This window comes from Pelecanus crispus, chromosome 2 (assembly GCF_030463565.1).
Source record: "Pelecanus crispus isolate bPelCri1 chromosome 2, bPelCri1.pri, whole genome shotgun sequence".
Classification (NCBI taxonomy): domain Eukaryota; kingdom Metazoa; phylum Chordata; class Aves; order Pelecaniformes; family Pelecanidae; genus Pelecanus; species Pelecanus crispus.
Genome location: NC_134644.1, coordinates 166068864 through 166080147, shown reverse-complemented (window position 1 = coordinate 166080147; position 11284 = coordinate 166068864).

Sequence of the window (11284 nt, the reverse complement as noted above, 5' to 3'; positions counted from 1 at the left end):
AAGAATCTTTGGAAACCTGAAGAAGATGTGAAGATCAAGGAGTATTGACTGATTTCAAGTTTTCAATCTGTAGAAACTCATTCATACTCCATTTGTCATTTCTACACTGTAATTTCCCTCTGGCTGGTCCTATCTGGCCTACAGTGGCTTAGCTCCATTGCAGAAGCCCTTCCTCGATCCTTCTGAGCTCACATTTTACTTTTTCTTCCTTTCTAACGAATCACATCTCTTCCAGAAGCAAAGATGGTCTTTTTCCTGCTGTCCTGTAACAATCCTCTTATCACCTCCTGTGTGCCCTTTGCTGTTGAAGTCTGCATTTGCTGTACTGCATTATGTCATTCGTAAATCAATGGTAGGTATTTGCACATGGTAACTTGGCACTTTCTCCTCTGAGCAAGATGCTACCCTTGGAGTAAAATTCCAAGACAGAGCAAGTGTTAAGGGATATATTTTAAACAGGGATAGAAAAAATGGTTACTCTTTTCAAATTGTCTTCAGTGGTGGTAACATGAGGGGGTATGAACCTAGCTCCAGTACATCTGGATTACTGGATTAATTCCTGTTGCATACAGGATCACAGCAAAACTGAAAACTTTTTGGTGTACAGTAACAGGTAGTTTCCTTATCTGGAAGTCACCTCCTCCAAAAGACGGCATGGCAAAGGAGACCTGTATCAGAACTGAGCAGTGTCCCTGTTGTTTCCTTTTATCAGTGAAGAACATGGAAATGAGGATGCTGAAGATTCAAACAAGCCTCAGAAGTGCAAAATTTCTCACCCAAGAAGAAGGAAACCAATTTAAGATAATGAGACTGGAATAAATAGCTTTTCTCTTTTTTTGTTTTCTTTTTTCCCCTCTATTTTCTTTTTAATTTTGCAAATGAAGAAACTTATTTTTAAACAGGTACTTAAATTCTCACCTAATCACACAGAGCTGGCACTTTAGAAAGAATGATTCAAACAGCAAGAGGCTGAGAATGGGACTCTGGGTGTCATCACCATGATATGATCAGACTGTTGTGGTGCCCAGGGCCGGGACCAGAATTACAGGAACAGAGTAGCCCTATCGCTACTGTTTGAACATGGACCCATTCTGCCTCTTTGTTTCTTGGTTTTCTCTTACTGCTGGAGAAGATGGCACCTACTGCCTGTCTTTCAGCAGTTCCCAAAGCATGCTGTGGGCCTCCTGAGCTCTTCTCACCTTGAGAGTATTTACTGTCTAGTAAGAGACAATGTTGTAGGGAGATGAAAACTCTGAATAGCCAAGGATAGAGGCAAATAAATCATATTTCAGACTTGTTTTATAGGTTGCTTAGACCAGGAACTGTGGCCTGTTATCCACAGCCCTAAGCACAGGATATTACAGATAAGCTGCTTTTGGATGGTTTTGCAGCTGAGTTGGGTAAAATGAGCAAACTCCTCCTCCTGAGTTACTTTGGATGAGGGTTGTCTTGGTGGTAGGGTGGTTATTTTTAAGAGAGAGAGAAGCACACTCTTTTTTACACTAAAAGAAAATTTGCCTTTCTGCCTGAGGGTGTCAGCAGATATTTGGAATTCTCCTGGAAAAAAATGAGGCAGTGAGTCTGTCTTAAAAACAATCTGCACTTTCTGCAGTCTCCTGAAAGAAAGAACATTTCTGCACCAGCAAGTGTTTATCAGCTTCTTTAAAATATTTGTCTGGGAGACCTGAAGGAGCATGAGGTTTCATAAAGGGTTGTACCACCTTGACACACATTTTCTGATTACTAGTGGTCCCCACTTGACTTGGAGTCCTTGCACACTAACTTTACTGATAGCTTGCACGTGTTTTTTGCCATCAGTGGTAGTCTGCAGCAGCCCAAGTTGTATTTGAAATTTAAACTCTATGGGTTATCTGTCTTTGGATGCCTTTGTCCTCAGAAAGCTTCTGTCCTGTAAGATGATGTGATGGCAGTGGCAAGACAGATCAAGGCTGAGCTTTTCAGGCTCACTTTGCTCCTACCAGGAATTTGGAATATGTCCTTCTGTTCTTACCATCTTTTCTTGATGAGAACTGCTCCTAGTCACAGCTGGTGTATGGCTGTCACTTTGTGATCAGTATGCAGCATTTATGAACTCTGTGAGTGCTACGGGACTTCTGGCTCAGTTGTTAAAGCAAAAAGGCCAGAATGTACCTTGTTCCCCATGTGGTGTGAATGACGACTGTGATTTCACGACTGATACTCCCACATCAAAGTACAACTGAGAGCAAAGGCTTTATAGTTTCCAAAGGAGGTAGTAGTCCAAACAAGTTTGAGTATTCAGGTAGCTCCTTTTGTAATTGGGCAGGGAACTACGCAACCTGCTCAACAGTACATTTCAGTGTACGGATTACTCATCCTGAGCCTCCGTTAAGGCTTCGCCACGAGTCTTGCACAAAGGCAGCTGCATCTCAGTGGGAAGCTGCTGGACACACTCCCTTACTCAGGAAGAAATACCTTACACTAGAGATGGTGTTGCTCAAACAGCTGCGTGGACCTCCCCATCCCACCAGCAGGTAGCACATCGACAGAATACAGCAGAAGGTGTGAGATGCTGTCACTCATGGGGCCATACATAGGGAGTCCTGCCTTTCTCCCAAGCCTGCATTGCAGCACTCGGTGTTGATCCTCACCCCTGCTTTGCATGAGAGTGAGCGAGCTGCCACGTTCCCCAAGTGAATGGGTTTTGAACACAATCGTCCTCTTCGGCCCACTCATTCCTACCTGCACATACTGGCAGAAGGAAAAACACTGACATTAACTGATACATACGTCCACATTGCTTTCCCCACATTTATTTCGTATCTTGAGTAGGATGTTACTGTTAGTTTAGATTTTTGTTGAGGAGGCTTGCTGTATGGCTTACAGTATTTAGTAGTGAACAGTTAGATACACATGGCAATTTCTTCCTTGCACTTATTCTTGTCCTAGTGAACCAGTTAAGCTTTCAAATCTCTGTTGATTCTTTCAAGACATTACCCAAACAACTAAAAAACGTACCTGCATCCTAAAGACATTTCAGTTAGATGTGCCTTGAAAACTTAGAAAGAAGCATTGACAAAATGTCTAAATTCACTGCAATTTCTGTAGACAAGCTGAAATACCTTGTGTGCATATACTCTGATTCACAGCACTTAACACCATGAGAAATTGAGCTTCCTGAATCTCAGAATAGATTTTTTTTGCTGCTGTTGTGCTTTATTTTGTAATGGCAGTAACTGACCCATTTTTATATGAGTGTAATTTATACGATTTTAATCAGAAATTTTCTGTATTCCCAACTGTACTTAATATCCTTCTTCTAAACTAATATGCTTATTTCTTCTCCTACAAAATATTCCATTCTTCCTCAGAAATGTGGTATTTGACTACATAATTTCCACTTACATCAAGGTTCAAATTGATTCTTTGTGTTAAAGTCACGGTGTCCAATATTCTATATTCTGTAGATGGCTATCTTAAATTCATGTAAAATATTTCAGAAGATGCTCTTTCTCATCTTCTTTCCAGTCAAATGCATAAGAAAAATGGAAATAGTGCATCAGGTATACGGTCATAATTTGTTTTTCATGTTCAATTACTGGGATTTGTTCCCAGAACATAGCTCAACTGCTTCCAGAAATAGTTCTTTAAAATCAGATTGAAGCCCCAGATCCCAAAGTGAAATCTGAGAGATGCTATATGAAATGAGAGCAAAAAGAGGTTTTCACACACCTCTGTGAATCTAGCCCATCACATTTCAAACAGCTATCATTGATATTTTCCCCCTATGTTTCCACATCTTATTTATATTCAATATATAAAGATTTTGCTCTTTGCTAGACGTTTTCATTCACTGTGAAGAAATTCAGCTGGATATTAAAGAGAATTTCCTCTCTCCTTCCTCCCTGAAAAGCATTCATCTACGTGTAGCAGGGTAAATTTCTATTCTGAACCTATATCAAGCTGTTGAGATCCTCTCTAAACAACTGTAAAGAGAGTCACATATTTAAAATGTGAAGCCCCTCGGACAGAAAATCCTACACCTTATTATTTTTATGTGTACTGCAGCTGCTGCACTGCAACATAGCACATTATGGTGCCAGTCTGGGCTTTCTGTTGGTGTGCACTCTAGAAGTACAAAAGTGTAAAGCGCAAAAATATTAAAAAACCCTAGCCAGCAGTTGCCAGGTGGAGTTGTTGTTCTTGGTCACCTTTAGCCACGTGTGCCTCCAGCTGCCCAGTCATTCCCAGTCTTTCTCAGTCAGCTGCGCTCCTTGAAAGAAGTGTATGTGGGGAATCCCAGTGTGGAGGTACAGCTGTACCAATAACACAGAAGGACATCAAAGGGCAAGGAGATCTTTTGGAGTGTGCCAACAGGGCAATGAAGGCAGGACTTTATACAAAATGGAATGCCTTACTGTGTTAAACCACACTCTAGGTGAATCATTATCAGCTTTAAAGGTTGGGAGCATCCTTATTGTAATTCGTGTATCTGTGAATATAGCATTACTTTAACAATGAGTACGTGTTTGATACTAATCAGGTGCTACAACTTTCCACAACAACAATCAGGAAAAGCTTACAGGCTTGTCACAGCAGGTGAAATCATTTGCCTGCTTAGTTTGTAGGGACGGAACAGGGGCTTGTGTTTGTCCTTCACGATGGGCTCATCTAACATACAGCAAATCCATCAAAGGAACTTGGAGACAGGAAAGAAAGTCAACATGTGAAGCATGAAACATAAATAGCAGGATGTGCAATAAATGTTCCTTGGCGTTGCTAAGCAATATGCCAGGCGTGGGCAAGAGCGATGCCATCCTGGGAGCGCTCCAAGTTGCCAGCCCTTAATGGAATATTCTTCTGCCCAAGATGCCCGAAAGGCGAAATACATTTGAGAACTAGGGGAAGTGCAGTGGAGAGCACATTAGGAAACTACTGAGGAGAAATAACAGCTTTTGAAACGCACATCCATTAATAAAACATGTGCCGTAAACTTGAAAGGCCCTGGTGGAGTCATTTCCAAAGGCATGAGTGAAGTTTATTGGCTCATTTCTTAGCTTAGAAATGTCTCCATGTCTTCTGTCCTTCAGACAATTTCCTGTTTAATCCCAAAACATGGCATAGAAACCACTCTGCATCTGGTGGCCTGGGCCTTGAAAACATGGAGCAAGATCCCCCAATGCTCTGAAATTCCACCAGAAGCTGCAGGCAGGAAGGACTCCATGATGTTCCTCATAGAACTTTTTCAGCATTTATTTGGTATGTTCTGGATGGTCTGGTATAAAAAGGAAACACCCTGCTAGCCATGGGAATAGAGGGGATTTGGAGGAGCGTGCTCTGACAAAAGAGCACCTGTATGAAGGGCATGCATCAGGAAACTTCTCAAAGCAAATGTGAAAAAGGCTGTTCATTATTTTCCATGACCAGTTTGAACTATATCTATCCTACTGATGGATTTTAAAAGTGTGGAGGCAACTTGTATTTCTGATCCCTTCAGCCCAGATGAATGTCCTGGCCATATCCCAGCTGCAAGGACAGAGCAGGACTGGCTCTTTCCTTGCTTCCCCCAGTGCTGTGGTGGGTTAGCCCTGGATGACAACCAAACACCCACCCCGCTGCCCTCTCCCTCATTCAGCGTGATGAGAGAAATTAGGATAAAAAAGCTCATGGATCAAGATGAAGACAGGGAGATCTCTTACCAGGTACTACTGCAGGCAAAACAGACTTGACTTGAGGAAAAGAAATTTATTGCTAATTAAAATAAAAAAAATAAATAAAAGACAAACATTAAAACAACACGTTCCTCCACCCTTTCCCCGTTCCAGCTTCGCCCCCGACCCCTCTCCCCCGGGGCAGGGCGGCCATGGGGGCTGGGGCCAGCCCCTGGCAGCCCCTCTGGGCCGCTCCTCCCTCCTCCCACGGCTCCCTGCTCCAGCGCGGGCCCTTCCCCGGGCTGCAGTCCTGCAGGGACAACCTGCTCCCGCCTGGGCTCTCCAGGGCCGCAGCTCCTGCAGGAAATATCCCCCTGCTGCGGCCTGGGGCCCTCCCCGGGCTGCAGGCTGGCTCTCTGCTCCAGCGGGGTCTCTCCAGGGCTGCAGGGGATCCCTGCTCCGGGCCTGCAGCACCTCCTGCCCTCCTCCTCCTGCGGCCTCGGGCTGCCTCTGCTGCTGCTCCCTCCTTGGCTTCCTCCTCCTCTGCCTGGGCCGCCTCGGGCCCTTTCGGAAACCTCTTTTCCCCGCTGCCGGCGCCCCCAGCTTGGCTGCGGGGCTCAGCTGTGTCCTGCGCTGGGGCCGCTGGAGCCGGCTGGGACCGGCTGGGACCGGCTGTGTCCGGCCCGGGGCAGCCCCGGCCCCCCCTCACAGGGGCCCCCAGCCCTGATGGCAGCCCCGGGGCAGGGGCACCCCGCACACACTTTCCCTGTTTCAGTGGGAAGGGAATCTGGCAACCGAGTCTGAGGAAAGCCAGAGCGCAGTTTCGATGGTGCCCTTGGGCCGGACAGCTGGGGCCAGGACCCGGGCTGCTGTGTGGAGCCCACGTCCAGCGCATCAGCGGCCTTTCCAGCGCTCAGTTGGGCATTCTGAAGATGTCTTGGTCACCCACAGCTAGTGAAGAGATAAAGAGCCGAAACACATATGATTATGGACCCTTGCAGGGGCAATCCAGCTGCAGGACAAACCTCCTAAATGGGCATGGCTGCAGTAATCTGCACCACTGCCTGGCACCCTAAAATGTGAAAAATCTGTGCTTATTCTCATGGGCTCCGTCTGACTTTCAAAGGTCCTTTTGAAATCGTGCTGATAATCAGATGTCTGGGGGTTCACCTGAGCCCACAGTTCTTGCTGAATAAGATGAGCAGCAAGGTCCTCTTTCCTGTGAAATAGCTTAAAGTCCACAGAATAATCACATACCTGCTTTTCTGCATAATCAGGAAATTTCCAATTGCTTCCTTCCTCCTTTAGTAAGAATCCACTTTATCAGGCAGATTGAATCTGCAAAAGAATCTGACAGCCAGAAGGATAAACCGGCAGAAAGTAGTTGTAGCATTTGCTTTGGGCCATCAGCAAAAGTTTATGTACAAACGGGCCATTCCCGTTAGCTTTTGTTGTCAAACTAACTGCAGGAACAGAGTAACATCAGTGACTTGCCCAGTCTCATTTGTTAGCATGTTCCCTCTATTGAAAGAGCTTTTCTTCCCCAAAGAAAGGATATTTTCAGGAGGCTGCAGAACGGCAGATGTTTGGGTACTAGATAAAATAGCAAATCCCAGTCCCAAACGCTCCCCTAAGTATGAATCTCTTCAGTTATGATTTGACTTCAGCACTGAGAATATTGATGCATATCAGTTCAGTAGGACTGTACACATTTAGAGTTTTGTTTCCATTGTCAGTCTGATAGGTAAAAAAAAACGTCTTGGGTATTCTAAGCTTGTGTAGCATACAGAAAATAATAATTGGGGAAAAAAAAAAAAAGTATGCAGTGAAAGGGAGGCTGAAATTCAGTCCTAGCTACCAGGAATTGTATATGCATTTTACATTAGTTAGAGGTTTAAAAAAAAAAAAAATGAAAAAAGAAACAGCTCCCCACATAAACACACACCAGGACCCCAGGATTTCCTTTGTTATAACAAAATTGTCTAAACATTATCCTATTGACTGAAGCTTCTATCTGGGCTTTCTCTTTCTTGTTCAACAAATCCTGCAGTCATCACTGAATGAGGAGTCGGTTTAATCAGGATGGTCAGATAAGTTTACTCACATATTCCCAGGGAACATAGGTTTAAATCCCTTGAGGTCGAGAAGATGTCTTATCAATGCTTGGGTTTCCCATTTTCCCAGCTGAGTATGCTAAGCCCTGGGCTAGCCTTGGGTCTGTGGGTATAAGGAGGCCTTTCTCAGAAGAGCAGAAAAAACTCAGGAGAGGAAACCGAACTCAGGGGTGCTCCTCTTGAGTAGCTCAGGAGCTTGGAAACCCCAGAGGGGTGTCATGGCTCTGAGCACACCAAGGGGCTCAGCAACCAGGGCTTTGGCTGCTGGTGCTCAAGGCCAGCTCTGACATGATAAGCTTGGATCGGGCTGCAGTGGAAGGGGCCTCCCCACCCTCCTTCAGGAGCTCCAGCTCTGGATTTTGGGTCCTATTCAGAGGAACAAGTGCCTAAAATGAAAGTGTTACAGTATTTAGCCCAGAGGAATCTCAGCTAAGGTTTCTATATGACAACTGGCATGAAGTATCTGCTGCTGAGAATTTAGTGTCTTCTTGTTGATTTTAAGAATAATCAAATGAGACTCTTTAGTCTTGCGTTTGTTTCTCTGAAATATAGGATTTTTTTCATAAGTGGAAGTACTCAAAGAATTCTTGGGGAAACCTGAAGGGAATTTTTCATAAGTTGGAAACTGTGACCTAAAAGCTGTCTAAGCTGGATGGAGTTGCACAATATCCAAGGAAATTAATTTATGCCCACAGGCTCCTACATATTCATTTTCTTAAAAAAAAATAAAAACTGTTTATATCCTACCAGCTAAGTTTACTCATATGCTTTGGCCCTGTAGTAGAGATTTATCTCTTCTTCAAATATAAAATGGGACCACATGCTTTTCTTCTCCAGAGAGAACTGGAACCAGATCTGTGCCTCCACCAGGCTGTGGAAATATCTAAGGCTTGTGACATCTCTTGACAGTTGATCCTCAGTAAGGGATTCAGCAGAGTTCAGTTCCTTGTTTCTTGCTTTCTTTTGTGAGGGAGAAACCAGAGCACTATGAGGCTGGAAGGCATAATAAGGCATAGCTTATTTTCTGTTTGGGGTGTCCTCACCATTTACTTCCTCTTACATTCAAGAGTCAGGACTCTGCAGTACAAGGGTCACACTGGGTCTATAATCTGGATACGAAGCATGGGTAAAGGGCATAAACATAAGGTAAAGGACAGTTTTGTTCCCAGACAAATTCAGCTCTTTGTAGTTATTTTTATTATAGATTAGCACAAGGCATAGACTTTGCTAGCTTTTAATGTGCCAAGGTCATTAGGGTGGGATCTTTTAAGTGTGGAATGGTTCATTGATCTCGTATTTATTCTGGGTCTGCGGTTACCTCTGCTTGTCTTTCTATTTATGCTCTCATTATATAACCTAAGACTATGGCAAAGCAGACTGTCTCTCTTGTGCTGGCACAGCTGCCTTTTTCCAGTTCAGGTTGTCAAAAGCTATTCTATTCATTTGACTTGTTGCCACAGTTGCCTCAATTTAGCTTCTAGTCTATTCTTCATGTTGACCCATGTTCTTTGATCCATAGATGTTCATGTGATCCGTGTAGCAGGAGGTTAATTGGTTGTATTTTGTTCTCAAAAAAAGAAGGAAAGAAAGATGGGGGTTAAGTTTCACAATAGTTACCAAATTTAGCTTAATTTTTAGATGGTTAAATTCCTATGATGTGGAACAAAATTTGGCTACTGAGGTATGATCTGTCAAAGCTCCTGGTGTTAATACGAATGCAGAAGTTCTGCTCTGAATTCTAAGCAGGCTCAGCCAATCCTGCTTCTGTGCACGAGTTCTATAACAATTTTTTCCTTCTTCCCTACCTCCTACAGATGCTTTATCACATATATTAAACTATCCCCAGCCCCAACAAAATACTTCACTTTTCTGCTAAGAAGCAGATGCTTGCCAGCTCACATTTATTATATAGTAATGACATTCTGCAGTGAACTGAAAATGGCATTCTGCAAAATTGAAGTTTTTTGCTTTCCATCCCTGTTTTCTCTTTCAGTAAGAATGATCATTGAGAAACTCCACTGTGTTTTGCCATCATGCTGTCCCATGAATGACAGCTATGTTGAATTTATTCATCAAGGCATGGAGAATGTAGTAATAAAAGTGCCAGTCAGCCACTTTTCTCACTCAACAGAACATGTGGTAAAAGGTGGATTTTTAGGTCTTGAACACTGATGTAAATCAGGAGTCCTGTTGGCATGGGACTATTGAAACCCAGGTCAGAATTAGGCCTTTGGAAGAAGGGAAACACTGCTTACAAAGATGAATAGTGTGACAGTTCACAGATATCTCTGAGCTCTTGGGTTCACATGGTTATTCTGACCTGGGCAAAGGCAGAAATCACCTCCTGCTCCAAAACCTGAAGGGCCGATGTGCTTTCTGAAGGCTCTGGGCTCTTGGCTTGAAAAGGCCTCAGCAGGCAGATGCTGGAGGCTACAGCTATGTTTACAAGTAATTTGGCACAATGGAAGTGGATCAGTAAGTTGAAGTGATTTGTGTTGAATCTTTACCATCTCTGTTACAAGTAGTTCAAAGAAATGTCTATGAGTTAGTTTAAGTCTAGTCACTTGGGCCAAACATCATCACTGCACATGTGGTTTGAAATTTTCTGAAGGGAAACCAACCCACAAAGCTTTGCTTCCTTGGCTGTAGCTCCTTTACAAACCATCCCACTGTCTCCTGCGTGGCAGGGGCCTGTCAGAGCAGGTCAGCATCCCTGTCACCATCACTTAGAGGGAAGAGATGTGTTGTAATTCCTCCTGTGACGCTCCAGTACCTGTTGCTCTCTCCATCTCCCCACTTGGAGTTTGGATAACATGCACTAAAGGTGCCATATGGGAGTAATGGAAAACTGAATACTGTGCCTGCAGCAACAGGACACACTCATTAATGAATGATTAATGAAAGGAGCCCCCCTCACCCCAGGCCTCGCAGTGTTTGAGAAGGAAGATGGGTAGAATGGCTCCCTGGGAGTCCTTACCATCACAATTGCTTTGCCCATGGTCAGCCTGATGCTCTGGGCCTGGGACCTGGGCATGGGGGGACTGCACTATCCTCAAGTAGGGTGACAACAGTGGATGCAAAAGTTTTAGCAGAGGAGAGGCAGTGTCTAAAGCTCTCTGCTGTGAGCTGCTCCAAGCTTCTCATCCTCACGTAAAATGTTCTGAGCCCACTACCATGGTTGAACATCTGGCTGTCTCATCCCGTGGTGCCTCACAGCCCCTGACTCCTACCAGCTGTTAGCTAGCTAGTGGGATAGTCACATCCGCTCCAGACCAGGTGGTCGCGGAGATGTGTGGGGTCATCTTCCCACCCTTTTCCTTTGTGCAATGCATAGCACTGATTAATCATCCAGCATTTTAGTCTCTCTGGGTCCCTGAGCTTTGAGGATACTGCTGACAGCGTTCATATTCCCATCTGGTGTCCTGCTTATAGTGGCTATAGGTGTACAAGCAGCAATAGTCACACTCCATTGTGGGGTCATGCAGTCTGTAACTCCTTCATCTTTAGGTCAGAAATCAAAAATCAGTGGTGAGGATCTGG